This window comes from Ambystoma mexicanum, chromosome 3p, assembly GCF_040938575.1.
Source record: "Ambystoma mexicanum isolate Mex_15411 chromosome 3p, UKY_AmexF1_1, whole genome shotgun sequence".
Lineage (NCBI taxonomy): Eukaryota > Metazoa > Chordata > Amphibia > Caudata > Ambystomatidae > Ambystoma > Ambystoma mexicanum.
In genome coordinates this window covers 1,045,857,888-1,045,872,854 of record NC_090925.1, presented here as the reverse complement: position 1 = coordinate 1,045,872,854, position 14,967 = coordinate 1,045,857,888, and the positions used below count along the sequence as shown (strand labels likewise).

The 14,967-nt window shown below is 38.4% G+C and overlaps 1 protein-coding gene across 1 annotated transcript in view; it reads right to left on the bottom strand.

The window, feature by feature from the left end:
• LOC138579692 (bactericidal permeability-increasing protein-like) overlaps positions 1-14,759 on the bottom strand; it is a 462,445-nt gene extending 447,686 nt beyond the window's left edge. The window contains exon 1 of the mRNA XM_069649930.1: positions 14,712-14,759. The gene's annotated coding sequence lies outside the window, so the exon portion shown is untranslated. The remainder of the gene's footprint in view (positions 1-14,711) is intronic.
• Positions 14,760-14,967: the final 208 nt, after the last annotated feature.

Sequence of the window (14,967 nt, the reverse complement as noted above, 5' to 3'; positions counted from 1 at the left end):
TACAGAAATTCAAAATCCTTCCATTTATGTTTCCCATTCCGATACCCAACCCCTTTCATGAATACATTTATTTTGTATACTATAAATATCTTGCTTATTGTTCTGTCTTATTATTATTATTTATTTAAACCCCAATTAATAGTCTGCAGACTGTACAACTGTTTGAGGTGTCCGGTTTACAAAATAGGGTGTTCTCTGACAGCACACCATGTCCAAACATGTCCGTTCTCGCATTATGCACTTTTAGCGTCAGTGCCGTGGATGTTCCTGGATGCCATCATGTGACCGCACACATGTGCCTTGACGGCCTGCCCACGAACAGTGTGTGTGCTCCGCAGACAATTTTAAACTGCATTTTCGGCCAATCTAAGATGTTTCAAGTTAGTTGAAAGTTTACCCTTGCAGAGCTCCTAAACCCAATCTTAGCTGAACTGGCAACCTTTTACAACTTTTCATGGTCTATTTTTGAAGTGGGTAGTCCGCGGACAGTTTCTTTGAAGGGACCCACCTATTACTTTTAGTCATTCTCAATCTGGCAGACCAGGAGAGGACACCAAAAAGGAGCAGCTGCTTTGCCGATCATTTTGCCTGCATATATGGCTTCACTCATGGCCATCCCTCCTCCCCAGCCATTCCCACCACCACCACCATCACCATCAGAAGGGACTGGAAAGAGGAACAAGCGTGAGGGTGCAGAAGAGGATGAGGAGGAATATGAAGATGAGGTAGAGGAAGTGCCTACCTCCAGCGTCCAGAGTGAGTCCTGGGTGTAGTGGTTTTTCACAACCATTGGGGGTGTAGCAAAGGCTCTGGCAACCAAGGTTATATGCACTGAGTGCAAAGTTGTACTCAGTCATAGAAAACATGGGCTGTACTCCTACAGGGCCACCTCCATGCGCCACCACACCAGATCCAACTGCCCGGGTGCTCTGAAAAATGGGGTACCTTTTTCAGGGAGAAGCAGGTTGATGGCATGTACCCATCTTCCTCGACCGCTCCAGTCACCATACAGACTACTCATGTGGGGCAGAGGATACCAGCGGCTGCCTCGCAGGTCATACAGAACACTGTTGACCCTAGCCTTTCAAGGGTCACAGTACTATGTGTGTACTGCAATGCACCAATCTGCAGGGGGGGGGGGACAGTTTCATAGTGCTTTTGAGGCTGCGGTCATGGAGCACAAGAAATACTGCTCCCCACATTAGATTTTTTAAGGCCCGCCCAACATCTTCCTCTGTCCCCCTGCCCCTCCATCTCTGTGGTTGGTGGCCTGTCCCTCCCCAACCTTACCATGCCTCTCTCAAAAAAAAACAAAAAAGGCAGAACAAAACAGTTCACAGTTAAAAAAGAGAACTGAAGAAAAAAAAAATCACAAGCCCCGTTTTGCAGCCTACATAGTCCGCGGAGAGTGCAGTAGTGGGGGACAAGTAAAATCATTTAAGAAAAGATTCTTTCAAAAATGGTGGCTCTTAAAAGAACCTCATTTCTGTGTTTGGCTTTTATATATTTTTATTTTTGGTTTATATACTCAACTAACAAATTTTCTACTGAACTTAATTATTTGTTCGAACTTTCACAAAAGTTGCTTCTAATTTCTTTTTCTGTTGTTCCTTTTTATTTACTTCACCTACTAAAGTAAACTTGAATCCATATTCATCATCAAACATACTTTTATTTGGCATTTTAACCTTTAAGTTATAAAATACAGTTCGTACAAAAAGAATACAAATGTAAAAATATTCACAGTTAATAAAAAAGATCCATACAGTGACACTATTTACAACATGATGGGCAAATAGGACCAGAAATTACAATACAAGGTAATATAGATACTGGACTTCGCAATAAAAATTTCTGCTGTTGTTTGTCAATGTTTGGCTATGATATTGCCAAGATATAGATGCAGTGACTATCACGGAGAGGAAAGCTCGCAGCCACGGAATCTCACTCGCCCATATGTATGTTGACAGTACCATACTTAATAATCCTGCCTCTCAACAGCCACGCGCTATGGATGAAACGTGCAGTGCCAGAAACCACATAGGGAAGGAGGCAGTCTCTTCGGAATCGTAGAGCTGGCACAGCTTGGCAAATTCCTGTGTTGTACAGAATACGTTGCATCTCAAACACTTTTTGTAGTTTTTACGTAGTAATAGGAAATGCAGCATATTTTCCGATCCAGAGCCACACATTGGGCACGGCTCTGATTGGGACCCCTGCCACCTTCTAGTTAGGCATGCCACTGGAAGGGATCCAAGCCAAATCCATATTCTATATGTTCATAAAACTGCTTCACTGAATTTTCAACGTTTTAATGAAAAATCTGTTTGCCCTCATCAATGAGATGCACTCCATCTCTTGGAAAAAATATTGACAATATCACATTCTATATTTTCATCATGGAAAGATGTAATTCCAAAGTCCTGCAAAAAAGGACATACAACTTAATTCACATTGTGCCTTGCTTTCTCAATTTGTGGACAAAATATATTCAAATGCAACCTCATTTGTCTCTGAGCGATCTGTGAATACATTATTTTTGAATGTGAAACAGTTCCATCAACTTTCCAAATGTATTCTTCATTGCAAATTGTAATAGAATTCCGGTAACATAGCCTAAACTGTTGCCGCCACAGTAAACTACAATGATGTCCAGATGCTTCAAGGGAACCATATTCTCACAAAACGGGAGGAATTCCACCGACTCCATTCCTCAAACTCCATACAATGAAAATTGAAAGTCATCAAATCCAAGATTGTCAGACAATCCAGAGTGCTCAAAATACATCTTGGGCCAATGGATCTGAGAGTCTCCCACAATCCAGACAGTCTGCTCACTCAAACCTATAGCCATAGCCATTCTCACTGTGCACAACAGAGATCATTCTTGCTACCCAGTCTTCTTTCACACCACACACCACACCCATGAAACCTGATTGGCTGATCTGCCGATGTACGTGGACATACACAACAGTCTGCGGTCTCCGTAGTCTCCTTTCCATGCCAGGCATCCTTAAAAGACCTGAATGACACTTGCAGTGTCCGCCGGCACTGTGACACAGGGAAACCCTTTTACCCTTTCTACTTTCATGTTTGTAACACTCTCTAATTGGCTGATTTCAAACAGTCACACATCCATCCACCAATCACATCCAAAAACTTTACACCTAACCCTGTCATTTCAGTTCAACACTTCAGATGTACACATGAACTCTGAGAGTACATATCTCCTCTTAATCATAGACACCTGCATCAACAACTACTGTGAAACTCTCCAAGATTCCTGTTTGCAGATTGAACAACACCGGCATCTATCAAGACATGGTACAGGTGTGCTTATATTTTGTAAGTATTTTTTTTCAACTCTTTCACAAATGAATAAATACACGCTTCCTGCCACTTACCCAGTAATAAGCTTCTCAATAAGCATACTCTCTTTTTTAACCACTCTAGCAAATGCCATGTATTGCAGCATTCGGCACCTGCTCACATCAAGTGACAGTTACTTACAAAGCTGTGTGTTTAAAAATATTTCTTTTTAGAAGTACTTTCATGAAATGTAATATTCTTTAATATCAGCACTGTGTGTAACTTTTTATTTAAAAAAAGTAAAGCAGATATAAAACATTTGTCAACCATTTTTAATTTTGCACTTGGTGTTTGCCAGTTTAATATGTTGGCAGTACATGCATACTTGCCAACATGCCCCTTTTCAAATTATAGCTGCTTATCAAGTCTTGGTTTCTTTCTTTGCATTCTGTGACTTGTAATACCACTTTCTCATTGCACTGCCACCATATACCACCAAAATATCTATATACAACACTTCACCTTACATATAAAGGGCCTCATCACGAGTCTGGCGGTAACCCTTAAAGGTGGCGGTAGCGCTATTACTGCCTCATTTAAGTGTCCGCCAGATCATGGCCTTGGCGGATTTCCCCCCAGCTCTGAGCTGGGGGGAAATCCGTGACAAATTTGCCGATTTTCGGCACAATTACCGCCGGCGGGAAATCCGCCTCAGGTAATAGAGCAAATTTTCCCCATTGGGCCCAATGGGGAGTGAGGAATTCCCGAATGGGCCCAATGGGGAATGGGCACTAACCGTTCCGCCAAACCCGTGATCCGGCGCTAATAGCACCGGGGGCTTGGCGGTAGGGCTAATAACACCGGCGGCAACAGCGCTGGCGTTACCGCCCAACTTGTGATGAGGCCCTAAGTACTTTCTGAACCTCTAATATAACACACCAAAAACTGCTGCAACAACAATCTGCCATTGCATTACCACTAGGCCACAGTTTAATATTCTTTAAAAACACTGCAACATATTACACATACATTAAACAACAAACACAGCACTTCTATTAAAATCAGCAGCACAAAAATAACCTAGATATGTATATCTTTTTTACACACATTTTTGTTCTGTTCCTTCTAATGTGTCAAACAGCACTGCTCATACTCCAATCATTTTAACAAAATAGTTAACACACTTTTGAACACCACCCATAAAACAACTTTATTAACTCTTTTTTTCCAACATCTCCTCCTACCTTCTTAAATAACAACCTATCTTACTAAAAGAACTTAACCATTACCACACCCACTAACTTTCTTTTACAATTACAGGAAAGAAGAAGCTTGCCAAAGACAGCTACCAAAAACAGAACACGCTTCACATCCTACAAAGTTAGTAAATCAATATAGCATGTATATTTTTCTAATTGTAACAATGTACTTTCACTATATATCAGCCTAGAGTATTATTGTCGAATCAGTAACATAACTTGTTCATTATATTGCATCATTCACACTTTTTCTATTCCCATCTAAACACCATGATTACACCAGCCACTGTTTTCCTCAAAACAACATATTGTCCATACTTATTCAATCACATCACCACTCCATTACTCACTAAACCAATCCCATCACACCTATACAGATGCTTACAACCTTCCAAACTACACCTATCATCCCACTACAAAATCACACAGCACTCTTTTCATCTGTACAATCACACCCGCGCACTCATCCATAATACATGCAAATACATGCCACAACTTTCAAACCCAAAACTTTCTTTTTTCCCAACAGACAGAACAGAATGCCTACTAAAAATCAACTCCATAGGAAACAAAAAAGAAATAGAGCAGATAAAAATAAAAGTAAGCCATAAAGTCATCCACCTCTAAAACAATGTATAGAAAACATTAAAATATAACAGCTAGTAACCTCACTCAACAAAACTAAACCAGCAACCACTAAAAAAAGTATGACCCCTCTTCCAAAATCGAAAAGTAAAAAAAGATGTGCAAACAAAAGCAGACCTACTAATGAACATAACACTATATTGACCATTGTTAACGTAGCTAAAGTAAAGCATTCCAAATAAATAGTTTTACAAAAAATATTCCACTTTAGATTTCTTAACAAACTTATAAAGGCAGCTGAAAAGTCACGATCTACTCTTAAATAATACCACAGAAGACTAATCCTTGAAGGTCTAATGGACAGCACATTTCTATTAAAGAGAGAATTGTTTATATTGTTTATATTGATTTAAAATAGAATGAAACCACTAACTAAATGAATCAATACATTACAAAAAGTACTTCCAAACATTTGCAATGTTATTATAGATACCTTTTTGAACTTCTGTGAAGGTGAATGGGTTCACACAACTAGCACAGAACCATATTTCAATGAAGAGGCTTATAAACAAGAACAAAACAACCCAATTGCCACAGAGAGTAATGATTGAGGGAATGACATGGTAGGAGACAGTATTGTGGCAAAAGAGACCCATATAGAAAAAACATCCCCACCAAACTGTCAACCAAATATTCCTTTTGACTAAACAAACGGTCCTGTGTATAAATGGACATGCAGCTCAATGTGTAATATACCCCAATAATCCTTTAAATCTTTACAACAATTCCTCTATCACAATGTGAAACTAAAAGACAAAACTAAAATGCGAAACTTTACAAATCATGGACTCTTGTCCAGTGTGCAGCCAAACTGGACTTCGAGGACATTAGTCTATATTTCAGGAACTGCTTGCAAAAGCATCTTCCACCACATCAAAATGTTAGCAACACACCACTCGGCTATACGGAATCTAGTGTATAGACTATACCATGCAAAAAGTCCTGCTCTAGAACTACAACATTTAAATAACATTTTCTTCCAAGGAACAGCCAAAGAATTCCTTCAGAAATAGAACACATCCAAAGTAAATACTTTGGAACTGAAGTTGACTTAGAAGATTCAGTAACTTTATAAAACATTAGCGTAAACCTCACAAACACAAACCTCCTAACAAACACATACAAAAAGAAATATATCTGCTGACATACCAGACCAGGTATGTGTCTGTTGTCGGAGAACATTTTATAAAAAGAGCACAACAATAGGAAATATGGCCTACAAAATAGAGAACAATGAGGAATCCCAATGGTTCCAATTAGCTTTATATGTAACAGCAGAAAATAAAAACAAAATAACTGACCCCTCAATAGGCTGCAAGTAATGCAATACAAAGCTTGACAATAATCAAATGCCATCATGTGCTATCACTAATAACTTAGAAATATTCCCACTTCCTAAAGCTCTCCAACAACTTAACCTCTATGAGAGCACTGTAATCCAAACAATACACCCATTTCAAGCTATAATAGGCCATTAACCGAAAACAGCCAAATTGCCTCCATCTGAGTTACTCAAAGGCATCCATGGCAAAGTAGTTTATTTGCCATTAGATCTTAAAGAAAATTTAGAAACTCTAGGAGTACAATGGCCAATAGATCAATCTTTGATTGTACTAGTTAATGGTGTACCAAAAAAAGATAAAACCATGAATACTGTAAAGATATAAACATAGAGGAAAACTTAAGAGAAACCACCCAAATAATTCAACATTCAACAGCAACTGGCCAATTTGAATGTGTACATCCTGTTACTGCAGCCAACATTTTAGACCAACATACAATTCACCTACTACACTCCAAAGACACAATTGAAGATGCATTAGGAACATATCAAATGCATCAAGCCAAAGGATCCCCAATGAGCATATGGGGAAAAGGTGTAGAAGCACGTTATTTTCCTTTACTCTTTCTTACAGGTAAAGGAGGAAGATATGGTCAAAGATCCAAACAAATTAGTGCCTCAGAATATCGCTCTATATGAATGTATTCTGAAGACCGCAGATTCAGACAAAATGTAGAATACATTTTCCACCTCCTCTTAACTATCAACTCTATGTTATGGAGTTGCACACACATTAAAAACAGGCTGCATTTTTTAAACATGTCCGCTATCCACTGCTTCAAAAGCTGAAAGATAAAGATGACATTTAGCAGTCAAGTTTCACAAATCTCTTAGCAAGCAAGCATGGTACAAAAGAATGGTTGTTCCGATGTCACGCTGATGTACATTGTATGCTAAGGGACCTAGGTCCAACCACAAGGTTTGTTACTTTAAGTGGTGCAGAGTGACTTGCATAACTTCTTACACACAGCAAACCAACATAAAGAGGGAACAGATATAAAAAAACAGGAGAACTTTGTTCTCTTGAACTTCTCAATGTATCAAGGTACGACCAACGCTTCATTGCCATGCTGCACTTCATCTGCAATAAAACTACCCCTCCACTCTGAGAAGTGCAACACTTCTTTTGTAGAAAACAATATCAATACAGAGGAGCACGACACATCCACATGCTTTTGTAAATAACAGATACTCCCAAATTTGGCCATGACAGTGATGCCACTGTTTTACAGTTTATTCAAAAATACATTACCTGTGACATCCCTTCATAAACCACACATAGTGACCTACGTACACAAATATTACGCTTCCAAAAACATAAGTGTGTCAAATACTGCCGACATAGATATAAAAACAAAGGTAAACACTTCCACTGACCAGTTTGCAAAAAAGGACACGTAAATAGCTTGATGTCTTCTGTTAGACACAGTGTAAAAGACAAATCCCCTAAAAACACATACAACATTAAAAGGGATGAAGAATCCACGTACATAATGATTACAATGCAATCATTGCCCTCTTGTAAAAGGCGAGCATAGACATAAGATACATTGCAGACAATTCCACTGCTGTTGCAAGGTATCTCACAGCCTATCTCAACAAAGCTGAGATAACAGAGCTGAAAGACCTCTGGGATGACAAATCATCTGACAAAACAGTGTCACAAAAAAGGTAAAGCTCCAGTATAACAATGCTCTCCCATAGAGAATACGGGTGCTATGAAGCTGTAGACCGTTTAACAGGTACAGCCTTGTATGGCAAATCTGAACACATTGGCTAAACTTGGTCCAGCTTCATCCTGAAAACCTGTACTAAAATCATACCAACAGATAGAAACAGTAACCACAAATGATCCCAAGAGCAAGGACATTTTACAAAACAATTTAATTGACACATACTACCCAAACAGAAGTACTGCTTTGGAAAACATGTGCTTGTACAACATAGACCAAAACTACTCCTACAAAAACAATGTCACAACAGATGAGACAGCTGGCAAATATTCAGTCTCAACTTGTGAAGGAAGTCTAGTGAAACTTACCAAACCCAGCCAAATTAATCATATAAAGTTATCATGTAAATCTCTGAAACATAGAGAACTTCATTACATGGCCCTACTGCAAATGTTTGAACCTTGGAGAAAAGAAGACAAATTATTAGGTAACTATGACTCATGTGAAGCTGCATTAAAACCAAATAAATGTTAATTTCAAATAATACAAAGAAATGTTGGACATTGAATGCCAACAAGAGGAAGAAATTGAAGCTCAACTAGATAAAGACACCCATGAGGGCAGTCAACCTGCCCTTACAGGAAGCCAAGAACCACTTGGAGAACCACTAATTCTAAGTGAAGCACAAATAGCCAGGACTGAGGTAGAAAATACCATGTATCAGTCTAAACAATCAGAAGAAAACTTGTAAGTGCTGACATCACATTTATCTGGAAGTCACTGAAGAAACTGAACATGTTTTAAACATGAAACTAAAACTTCTAGGTGTAAAACTTATGAACCTCTGCTCCTGTAAGTGGTGAAGCTGGTTCTGGTAAAACATTCTTATTTAAAATAATCAGCACATTTCTACAAAACTTAACAAACAACAACCTTTTGGCTGTTGTAACGGCCTCCAAAGGTGTAGCTTCCTACAACATAATAGGTATGGAGGTATAGCTCTACACCGACTACTGCTCCTCCCAGTAGAACACCAACACAAATTAGAACACTACAAATTATCAGCAGAAGCTGCTACTGAAGTACGCAGAATTCTGAAACAAATGAAAGTGCTCCTGATAGATGAAGTAAGCATGGTGTACAACCTAATGTTGGCTTTAATTCACCTCAGAATGCAAGAAGTCTTAAAAACTGACAACAAAGAACTGTTTGGATGAAAGCACATTATTGTTTTTGGAGACCTCCTACAGTTAACACCAGTAAAAAGTCAACCTATTTTCAAAACATTAGAACACAAACAATGCCGTGATACCTTTGGCAGCATTGGAAATGTAAATCTCTGGAAATATTTTCACTACAGAGAACTAACTGCCACCTGACCTATGCTAACTTTTTAAAAAGCATTATAACGAGTCTGCTTACTAAAAATGCAAAATCCATCTTAAATAGTATACTAATCCATGAGCTATATGCACGAAACACATTTGCTCCTGATGTCATGGAACAATTTACCCAACAAAATATAAAAGGTATGTCCTTAATGATAACCCTTGCAAGCTGTAGTCATTTCAAGGAGTCAATGTTAAAAAAAGAAATGCAATCCATACTGCATATCAGCTCCACAGACAAACTATAACTGCATGGCATGACACTCTATTTGTGTCAATACGCAACACTACGACTAAAGAGCTGAAACATTTTTATTTCCAACACAACTGGATTAGAATAAGTATTGACTCTGTGTCTAAATGGCAGAGTAATTCTAAAATGTAACCTTGACATAGAACAAGGTTTAGTCAAAGCAGCAAATGTTACAGGTGTTGGCTTCCAGGCATATACATGTGACAACAACATTTAGTTTGTCAACATCCACTTTGACAAACTTGCAGTTGGCCGCACACTAGCATGTTTCCTTCTTTTCAAAGAGATCTATGTATGCAGAAACCAATTCTCTCTATCTCTTGCATATGCTGTCACTATTTACAAATCACAAGGTCAAACCCAAGATCACGCATTGATTGACATTGGCAACAAAATATTTAAAGAAGGTATGGGTTACGTAGCACTTTTGCATTTGCGTACACTCAATGGACTATTCCTAGTGGACTTTGATGCAAACAAAGTCAACACTGACATTCCTTGCATCCTAGAGTACAACAGGTTATGTGCACTGTACACCCCAATCTAGATATGTAACATATACCTCAAAAAAATAAAACTTTAAAAATAAAACAAATACAAACAGAACATATAACAGTTCTCCCAACAATACAGCTAAAGAAACAATGATCAACTTATTGTTAATCAAATAATACAACCAGAAAACTGTCTAGTACAAACTCAGCTACAGTTCTATCAGAAGACAAAGAGACAAATATATCTTCTAAAAAAAACAACTGCAGTTCCATCAAAGAATGCAGAGACACAACTCTCTGGTCCATTTAAATTCAGCAACACAACTGTTGTAAATTGCTATGTAAATGTAACAATCAATCTTCTCTTCAAATGGCCACCCATTGCTCACCACATTTTCTTAAACGGCTCAGACCAGTTGTCTTTGCAAATATTTGTCCTTCATAAAAATGCCACAAATAATCCTGACAGCACTTACAGTGTCTCAGGTAAAAGGCAAGAATTGGAATACTATGCAGGAATGGTAACATTTACCATAAACACACTGGAAGATCCACAAGAATTCCTAATGTACTTACTACAAGTGCTAGAAACCAAAAACATCCCTATACATTAAATCATTGAGATTCCACACACGTGGAAGCATACATGTGCTCTCTGCAACCATGTTTCACAGGAGCACATCCCTAATGAACGATTTGTATATGTATCCATACCAAAATGTGAATCCATTCCACCAGCAGCTGCAGAATGCAAATCATGGCATAGTAAGCCATTTTTGCAATTCAGACAATCGTTCCAGCATACTAGTAAACTCACATAGCCAGTATGCCATACAAATGCTACTGAGGTACTATGCAGATGGTACCAAAAATAACTGTAAGCTCACTAGCTTTACACAGAGCCACATATCTCCTGGCAAGAAAACCTTCACAACAATAGGCATAATATACCACACTGGTGCCACAACCACTTCAGGCCACTTTACTGATATGTCAAAAAAGAAGTGGTTGGTTTGAATGTAACAACACCTCAGTTACTCCAAAACATAGGATACCAGCAAATCTAACAAATGCCTACTCAATATTCCTTCAACCTAAATGTACTCACTAAACTGTAGCACAATAAACAGTTAGAATACGCCAACAGGTATCTAACTACATCTATAATACTACAATAGTACTATTAAAAGTCAAGATAGTTATAATATGCCAACAAGAATGTAACAACTTTAAAAATACCCTTCATTGCAATACACTTCCAATATGCCATCACAATTCTTGTTGCTGCAAAACATCTTGTAAAGTCTAATATACTAAAGTCTAATATAGTTAGAATACACCAACAGTTATCTAACTACTTTAAGCATTCCCTTAATTACAACAAATTTCAATCATACATACTATCACAATTACACTTACGCAACTAATATTTGTTTTTAATCCTTTATGGATTTTATTTTCTCCCAATGACCCAATGATTATTGTATGTCAATACAACAACAGTGTTGCACACACTAATGTTATACCAAACATAGTACATAGAATGTACTGTTTATGAGGGTCACAAAGAGTAAACGTATATGTAAAATTGCATGCAATTAAAGCTTTTAACCTATACTGCTTAACAAATTATACAGGTTTATTTACAGCAAAAGAATCAGAGATTCCAGCTTTATTCCTATATCCAATTAAGTAACCACACCAAGTATAAACAAAAACACATTCCATAAGCACTATCCCCAATTGTACTACCATGATAAATGCCATATGCACTTCAATTATATAATTCCAACATACTACAAATACTGTATACTCCCACAACATTAGCTACAATTGCTGTACACATATTACATTTGTGTGTGGGCCAGTGGCCAGATTCTGCCCATTGGCCACAACCACCACAATATAATTAAACCATATATCAAGTACATACAATACATCTTACACATAACAAAACTCGCCCTAAACTCCCACCAACCAAATGATGTCCTCAGACACCAAAATTGACCACGGACTCAGCACCATCTGCACACCCTTTTTTCACTGATGAAAACACCTCCATATCATCTTTATTCCACTCCCCAACCCTTTCCAAGCCCTCTTTTGGCCACCAAATAACCCCAAATGTGTTTTCCAAACTGTTTGTTTACACCATTGTCTGCAGACTACCGGAGTGTCCATGGACTTACATAGCACCTGCATGCCCTTTTGTCTCCTTTTTAAACACCTTCATATAATCTTTATTCCACTACCCAACCCTTTGCAGGACCTCTTTCAGCCACCAAATAAACCCAGATGGTTTTGCACACTTTTTCCCCACCAGGCTATCCGCGGACACTGGTCGCTGTCCACAGATCCAACATGGCGACCGTTTAAAAAAAATATGATGCAACTCACATGTTTCACCATCCAATCAGCGGGTGCTGGAATCAAGAAAGGAGTCTGCGGACCATACCGAGATAAAACCATTTTTTTTGTTGCCTACTTTTTTGCTGTTAAAAAAAAAAACGACTGGACAGATGTACATGACATTTACAAAAGCACGCTTTCGGGTGAAGCCTCCGATCCTGGTGCAAATCTGGTGAAAATCTGTGCAGCGTTTTTGGGCTTTGGTGTGATCAAATTTATTTTTACATTACCTCTATGATGATTTCCACACATTTTGAGATGCCGCCTATAACTTTGCCCCCCTGGACAAAACCACATAAAGCTTTGCAGAATCATTCCTTGGGGGCCATAGGCTTGTTTTTACAAAGTTTGGTGAGGATTCGTCCATGGGGGCAAAGTTATAAGCAGCCCAAAGTGTGCTCTTTCTATGAGTTGCGTAACTTGACCATAACTACAGGGTTGCTACCACAGGTCCTGTAATGACAACAATAATCAGCAGGCAGAACAAGGGAGAGAATTTACTTGCAGCCCCCATGACTAAGCTTTCCATTATAAGACAAGAGTATTCGACATCAACGCCTTTAAGCAGATAAATCGTGTTTTACACTTTATGCCTCACTAACCAAGCATGGTGAATAAATGTGGGCGCTCTGTATACTATAAATACGTCATCCAATCTTTTCCATAGCTCTAGAGCATCAAAGGTAGTACGTGCCCCTGCTGTTTTTAAGATTAACGTTATGATAAATAACAAACCATGCATATTATGGCATTGCTCTCTGGAAACGAGTGCGCCCTATACAATACCTGTACATTCACAAATAAGCACCTTCAACCGACGAAGAACTGTTATTTCCAAATACAAGAAACAGAAGTGTGCAAATGTATTCATGCAATGAATAATTCGCCGTTACGGATCCTTATGCAGTACTTTCCTTTACCAGTCTGGAATATTAAATCCCAAGGCAAATCAGTCTTCACAGTTTAGATGATATTGAAAACATGTGGTTTAACACTGTGAACTCATGAGTCTTGGTTATTGGCGAACACCAATAGTGAAGTTGTAAACATTTCAATTGGACAGCCAGTATATCTCACAGGAAAGACCAGTGCACAGGAGTCCACTTGATAATGAACAGGTGCTATGCCAGTAAAACAAGAATCTTTGCATGTAGTTAACTAAGGTTGCACCGATAGAAGCTGTATATATGGGTTTGGCACTGAACCACTACATTTAAAGTACTTGTAGGCTGTGACTGTTTCGCAACAGTTTGCCATTATTTGAACAATTTCAGGACCAAGACAATGCAAGTTCTTCAAACACAACTGCTTCTGAGGTAGAGTACATTAGTTCATCAGATCTTAGGAATGCAAACAAGTATGTTCTTTTCTGTGCTGGCACTCCTGAAAACACATAACACAACACCGGCAGCGACTTCTTCAATAACTGGCAGGATAATTTCAATAATAGAAACATTTACTGAATAATTGTGCCCTAGAGCCCACCACTGTACTTGCTTTTACCAAGGTGTAAGACAATGATCCTACTATTATAACGGTGCTTTTATGCAGTGTTTCATTTCTCACTTCCACAATGGGTTTAGTTGCAATTATCATCTAATGTAATGATACTTAATGTATTGACCTTGGCAGGATGAAGGACTGTGTTGGCTCCTGCAAGAATCGAAGCTGGGATGATACGAGATGGCTATTCTATGTGCTTGTATATCTGATGGTGATCTGCTTTTAAATATTCACATATAACTATGAACTGGAATACGGATCCACCTTCTGAGCATTTCCCAGTGGCTCCTTGCCCTATTCATTTTCCCCATGTCCTGTAACCCTTTACAGCTAGAGGAACGGATATTTAGCACAAAACAACCCCTTCTACGATCCTTACTATATAAACTATATGAATAAATCGGAAGAGGCAGCATTTCAAGCTCAATATTCCTACCGTTCAGTGTCTTGATTCTTTCTCTCCACACTGCAGCTTTCTCCTCTGATAAACCTTTCCATTCTGTCCACATTTTATAATTACAGAGGTAATTGAGACACTCAATGGAATAATGTGTTGAGATAAGGTAATAGGATTTAAGGATTAAGCTGTTTTGTTCATTGATAAAGAAAGGCAGAAAGCATGTGCTTGATTATTATGCAATGAGTCACTGGGGTTGTCATCACATATCCGGAGCACTGCCTATTTTGTTCAG